The sequence below is a fragment of the Myxine glutinosa genome, chromosome 3 (assembly GCF_964187855.1).
Source record: "Myxine glutinosa chromosome 3, kmMyxGlut1.1, whole genome shotgun sequence".
NCBI lineage: Eukaryota > Metazoa > Chordata > Myxini > Myxiniformes > Myxinidae > Myxine > Myxine glutinosa.
In genome coordinates, this window is record NC_136263.1 from 64938469 (window position 1) to 64945787 (window position 7319).

Here is a 7319-nt window from a genome sequence, read left to right on the forward strand (position 1 = left end):
CCAAAGAAATAGGTAGAAAGAAGTCGATTGCGCACCATCGCAAACCCATACGCTACCCACCTAAAGCAAAGTTGATAGATGGCGTAAAGTTTCACTAGGATTGACCCAATATTTTGAGTTACAAATAATTTCCCCCGTTTTGATCCCGAACTCCATCTGAGGCATGAACGGGGAATCAAATCCATAAAAATCATTAAATATTACATCCGTCCGTCCCCCTCCCCCAATGTTGATTGCATATACAAAGTTTCATTTTAAAATGTGCCTGTTATTGCATTTTTTTATCCTGCGCTTGCGAAGCGAAAAGCATTCATGTACGCATTGTACGCATGTACGCATGTACGCATGTAAGCATTCATGTACGTACGTGTCTGCATTTCAGTAAAATATAGTGTGTGCCGTGTCTGCATTTAAAAAATTCATTTTCTCGGCAACTGTTGGTCCGATTGACATGGAATTTTCACCATAGGAGCGCCTCCTCCATTAGAATATTTTAATGATAATAATGACGTCATATGTCATGTGTTACAGGCGCCATCTTGGAAAAATCGAAAAACGTTGCACCTCTATATCTCCAAAACCGCTCTATGGAAAAAAAATTAAACATGGCTCATTGTCAAGTACTCACCATGGGGAATAAGATATGTTAATGATGATGTCATCGGTACCTTCGTTATGACATCATAATTCGACAAATACAACATTTATCCATCCGATCATTATGAATTTTTTTTCAGCAACTGTTGGTCTGATGGACACAAAATTTTCACCATAGGAGCACCTCCTCCTTTAGAATATTTTAATGATAATCATGATGTTATTTTAATGATAATAATGACGTCATAGGTCATGTGTTACAGGTGCCAACTTGGAAAAACCGAAAAACGTGCACCTCTATATCTCCAAAATCGCTCTATGGAAAAAATTGAAACGTGGCTCATTGTAAATAACTCCACGTGGGGAATAGGTATTGTTAACGATGACGTCATTGGTGCCATAATTATGACATTGTGGCGGACACAAGCAAGAGGACACGAATTCAGCGCACCAGCAGGTGGCGCGAACGTCCAGGCGGGGAACTGGAAGGCATGCCCCGCCTATCGACCGATCGGCCACGCCCGGGGACGAGGCGTGGCCTCGGCACATATATGCGGGCTCCAAGCTCGAGCCCGCCCAGTGCTGCAGTTTGAGCTTTCTTAATAAAGACTCTTTTGGTTATCAAACGCGTTGTGGCCTACCTCTTTGGCAAGCAAGTTGTGTGCGCAACACCACACTTCACTGGTGACCCCGATTGGTTCAGCGGTTGCTGACCACCGAACGCGCCATGGCCAACAACGCCGTAACGGTAAAACTCCCAGAGTTTTGGGAAGCACAGGCCGATGTGTGGTTCGTGCAGGCCGAAGCACAATTTCAGCTTCGAGGCATAACGGCGGACGAGACCCGTTACTACCACGTGGTCGTCGCCCTCGGGCCCGGCACAGCCGCACGAGTCGTGTCCATCCTGCGGCACCCGCCGGCCGACCACAAGTACAGGGAGCTCAAACGTCTCCTCATCGCCACGTTCGGCCTCACGGAGATCGAAAGGGCCGACCGCCTCCTGGACCTTCCCGAACTCGGCGCCACATGACCATCCGTGCGGATGGATCATATGCTGTCGCTGTTGGGTGACCAAGCCCCGGATTTCTTATTCCGGGCGCTTTTTCTATGCCAGCTACCTCTACAGGTACACCTCGCGCTGGCCGGTTCCAACATAAGGGAACCCCGCGCCTTGGCCGTAGAGGCCGACAACTTCTTCGCGGCTTGCGACACGCGGTCGAGTTACGGTGCCGCCGTCGTGGTTCCCGAGGCAGATGCTACAGCGTCCCTCGTGGCCGCTGCCGCGCCCCGACCACCACCACCACCACCACCACCGCCGAGAAAACCGCCGCCGCCCCTGCCGCCGCAAGCTTGGTGCTATTTCCACGCCAGGTTCGGCCACAAGGCTAAGAAGTGTTGCCCGCCGTGCAATTTTGACAAGTCCGGAAACTACCGGGCCGGCGCTCATTAGCGGCCCTGAGCGTCGGCCATTCCGGCAGCCTCCTATTCATCACGGACAACTTGTCCGGGCACCGTTTCCTCTGCGATACAGGAGCGCAGGTAAGCGTCATCCCAGCCTACACGTCCGACAAGCGCACCGCGGGCCCGGGCCCCACGTTGATTGCCGCCAACGGTACACCCATCCGCACGTTCGGGAAGCGCTGCCTCTCCCTGCGGTTCGGAGGGCAGCGCTTTCAATGGTCGTTCGTGACCGCTAACGTGCCAATGGCATTGCTCGGTGCGGACTTCCTATGTGCGAATGGGTTGCTGGTCGACGTAAAGCGCAGACGGCTCGTCCAGGCCGAAACCTTTATCTCGCTCACTTGTCCGCTGAGCAGCTCGTTGAGCGGCTCACTGAGCGGCTCAATGAGTGGCTTGCCAAGCGGCTTGCTGGAGGGTTCCGTCCCGGCGAGTTTAGTTTGCACGCTTCCGGCAGCGGACGACTTCACCCGCCTCCTCGCCAGTTTCCCGGCCCTCACGCGGCCCACCTTTTCAGCGGTGGCCATTAAACACGGGGTGGAGCATCACATCCCCACGGTCGGGCCGCCGGTCTATGCCCGGGCACGCCGACTCGAGCCCACGAAGCTCGCGGTGGCGAAAGCGGCGTTCGCCACGCTGGAGCGGCTGGGGATCATGCGGCACTCCAACAGCGCTTGGGCTTCCCCGCTGCACATCGTGCCGAAGCCCGGTGGGGGATGGCGGCCGTGCAGGGACTACCGCCGGCTCAACGATGCCACCACCCCCGACCGCTACCCGGTCCCACACATTCAGGACTTTTCCGCCCGGTTGGCCAACACGACCGTGTTTTCGAAGGTGGACCTCATCCGGGGCTACCATCAGGTCCCCGTCCAACCGGACGACGTCCCAAAGACGGCCGTCATCACCCCTTTCGGCCTCTTCGAATTTCTAAGGATGCCCTTCGGGTTGAAGAATGCGGCTCAGGCATTCCAGCGGCTTATGGATAGCGTCTTGCGCGACTTACCTTTCCTGTTCGTCTACCTGGACGACATCCTAGTCGCGAACGCGTCCCAGGAGGACCACCTGCTCCACCTCCGCACGCTGTTCGAACGCCTGGGCCAGCATGGCCTAATCATCAGCCCTGCCAAGTGCCGTTTCGGTGTCACCACCATCGACTTCTTGGGGCACCGCATCACCGAGCACGGGGCCGTCCCTTTACCGGCCAAGGTGGAGGCGGTCAGGGATTTCCCGTGGCCCCGCATGATCAAGGGGCTCCAGGAGTTCCTGGGCATGGTAAAATTTTACCGCCGCTTCGTGCCCCACGTCGCCCAGCTCATCCACCCCTTGCACGAGGCCCTCCGGGGCAAGCCGGGCAAAGGTGACATCGCATGGTCGGATCCGATGGCCACAGCGTTCGTGGGCGCAAAGCTGGCTCTGGCCGACGCCACCATGCTGGCGCATCCTGCGCCCGATGCACCGATCGCCCTCACCACCGACGCGTCGGATTACGCGGTGGGCGCGGTGCACGAGCAATAGATGCGTGGTGCTTGGTAACCGCTGGCGTTTTTCAGCTGGCAACTTCGCCCGCACGAACGCCGGTACAGCACCTTCGACAGCGAGTTGCTCGGACTCCAACTGGCGGTCCGACACTTCCACCATCTGCTGGAGGGCCGCCCGTTCACGGCCTTCGTTGACCACAAGCCCCTTGTGTTCGCGATGGCCAAGGTCGCCGAGCCATGGTCGGCATGGCAGCAGCGCCACCTCTCTGCCGTGTCCGAGTACACGACGGACATCCGTCACGTGGCGGGTAGGACAACCCGGTGGTGGATTGCCTTTCCCGGTCCGTCGTGCACGCGGTCCACCTCGGGGTCGACTATGCCCGGATGGCGGAGGCCCAGACCGCCGACCCCGGCGTCCAGGCCTTGCGGACCGCCGTCACGGGCCTCCGCGTCACCGAGGTGCCGTTCGACACCGCGGTCATGGCCCTCCTATGCGACGTCTCCCTCGACCGGCCTCGGCCCATCGTGCCCGCTGGCTGGCAGCGCCCGGTGTTCGACGCCTTCCACGGCCTGTCCCACCCTGGCGCGAGGGCATCCCAGAAACTCGTCGGGGCAAAGTTCGTCTGGCATGGCCTCCGGAAGGACGTCCGCGACTGGGCCAGGACGTGCCTCGTGTGCCAGCGCGCAAAGGTCCACCGCCACACCCAGGCACCGTTGGCCCCGTTCACGGTGCCCGAGCGGCGGTTCGACCACGTGCACGTCGACTTGGTGGGACCTCTGCCCCCCTCGCGAGGATTCACCCACCTCCTCACCATGGTCGACCGCACCACACGGTGGCCGGAGGCCGTCCCATTGGCGGCGACGTCTGTGGCTGAGGTGGCGCAAGCCTTTATCGCCACTTGAGTTGCCCGGTTCGGTGCCCCCTCGGACATCTCGTCCGACTGCGGCCCCCAGTTCACCTCGGAGCTCTGGGCCGCGGTGGCGCAAGGGCTCGGGGTGAAACTAGACCGCACCACGGCCTACCACCCCAAGGCCAATGGCCTGTGCGAGCGCTTTCATCGCTCCATGACGGCCGCGCTCCGGGCCAGCCTCTGCGACGGCGGTTGGGTCGACAGACTCCCCTGGGTCCTGCTAGGCCTCAGGACGGCACCCAAGGACGACCTGCGTGCACCCTCGGCGGAGCTGGTCTTCGGGCAACCACTGCGGGTACCGGGGGAATTTATCCCCGACTCCACGGCTCCTTGGTCCGCGGCACAACAGTGCTCCTCCCTTCAGGAGACCGCCCGGAGGTTCGCCCCGGTGCCAATGGCACACCACGGTTGCCCGCCTTCCCACGTCGCCCCGGAGCTTCGCACGGCAAAGTACGTGTTCATCCGGCACGACGCCCACCGGGCACCGCTATGGCCCCCGTACGACGGGCCCTTCCGCTTGTTGGAGACCGGGGACAAATTTTTCATGGTCGACATCGGCGGTGCCCCGGATCGCATTTCCGCGGACCGCCTCAAGCCGGCCCACCTCGATCCGGACCACCCCCCGCCAGCGGCTCTGCCTCCGCGTCGAGGCCGCCCCCGGCGGTCGGACCCCCGGCACCCCCCAGCCCCGCCGTCCCACCACCCCCCAGACCGGCACCCATCGCCAGGGGGCGTTTCGGCCGGGTCATCCGGCTTCCCCGCAAACTCACCCTTCAGGTGCGTGGGAATTCTGGGGGGGCACGTGTGGCGGACACAAGCAAGAGGACACGAATTCAGCGCACCAGCAGGTGGCGCGAACGTCCAGGCGGGGAACTGGAAGGCATGCCCCGCCTATCGACCGATCGGCCACGCCCGGGGACGAGGCGTGGCCTCGGCACATATATGCAGGCTCCAAGCTCGAGCCCGCCCAGTGCTGCAGTTTGAGCTTTCTTAATAAAGACTCTTTTGGTTATCAAACGCGTTGTGGCCTACCTCTTTGGCAAGCAAGTTGTGTGCGCAGCACCACACTTCAACATCATAAGTCGACAGGGACAACGCTTCTTCTGATCATTTTGAATTTTATTGAGCATGATCTATGCAACAATTATTTAGAGGCTATAAATTTATGATGTCATCGCTCACCTGGTCTGGCAGCCATATTGGATCAAAAAAACATAAACGTTCAAAAACAGAAGAGTTGGCTCACACCAAGTTGACTGCGCAGGGTAAGTATTCTATGAATACCATCCAGTTTTTGTATTTGACCCTTCGACCCTGCCCGAGGGGGCGGGGCCAGACAGACAGAGCCAATTACAATATCCCCTGTTTCTTTCAAAAAGCCGCTTGGCGATTGGTTTGCATTAATGACTTCGACTGTCATTATCTTTTTGTGCCATATTTGAACAATGGAACAATGGAATTTGAATTTTATTCCCATGAGTATTCGCAACTCAACTGCAATAAAACAGAACAATGCCCTTATATTACTAACTAATAAACAATTATAATCTAGAAAGAGCAATCAGAGATTGCAGACCCTCCGGCAGGACGTGTTTTCAGTGGTTTTTGAGGTTTTGTGTTAAAGCAAATATGGCGACCGAACCACGTGACCGATGACGTTGAAGGAGCTGCGCTCCAACGCGAGTTGAAAGAATTGACGCGACCAAAGACGGAATTCGTCCGAGTTGCTTTATTGAAACAAAACAGCTCAGGTATTCTCCCTAGCCCGTTTATTGGGCAGCAATATATATACACATTTATGCCGGGGCGTTTGCCCGGGAAAACCGAGACCGGGCATGCTCGGGTGTCAAGGGCGAGTCCTGGTAAAGCGAGTCTGGACATGCCCGGGCGTCCTGGACGCGGCCTGGCAAGTCGAGGCTGGGCGTGCCCGAGCGCTCTGGGCGAGCCCTGGAAAGGCGAGAGCGGGCATGCCCGGACGCTCTGGGCGAGCCCTGGAAAGGCGAGTCTGGACATGCCCGGGCGTCCTGGACGCGGCCTGGCAAGTCGAGGCTGGGCGTGCCCGGGCGCTCTGGGCGAGCCCTGGAAAGGCGAGAGCGGGCATGCCCGGGAAGGACGAGACCGGGCGTGCCCAGGAGAGGCGCGTCTGGGCCCGTCCGGACGAGCCCGGCATGGCGATCGCGCCCTGGCCGCGTCCTGGCAGGTGCAAGGCGATTGTGTACATTCAGCGGGAACCGCTACACACGCCCCTCCAGAATCGACCTGCACCGGCAGGGTCAATTTAAGGGGGGTCTGGATGACCCGGCCGAAGCGACCTCCGGAGGGTCGTGGGGGGGGGGGGTCCGATCCGGTGGTGGGTGGTCGAGCGGGGGGAACTGTAGACGGGGGGTGGCCCCGCCGCGGAGGAAGGCCTAACCGTGGTGGTCGGTCGACGTCCACGTGCGCCGGTTTGAGGCGGTCCACAGAGATCCGGTCTGACCGGCCGCCGACGTCGACGACGAAGGACTTGTCGCCCCGTCGGAGGACCCGGAAGGGCCCGTCGTACGGCGGCCGGAGTGGCCCCCAGTGCGCGTCATGACGCACAAAGACGTACTCCGCTGTGCGAAGCGCCGGGGGGACATAGGACTGGGGGCCACCGTTGTGGGACGTTGGCACGGGGGCAAATCGTCGGGCGGCCTCCTGGAGGTCCGAGCGCTGGTGTGCGGCGGACCAGGGACTGTTAGCATCGGGCACAAACTCGCCCGGGACGCGGAGCGGCGGGCCGTAGACGAGCTCGGCGGCGGACGCCCGGAGGTCCTCCTTGGGGGCCGTGCGGAGGCCCAAAAGGACCCACGGCAGCCGGTCGGTCCAACCGTCGTCCTGAAGGCCGGCCATGAGT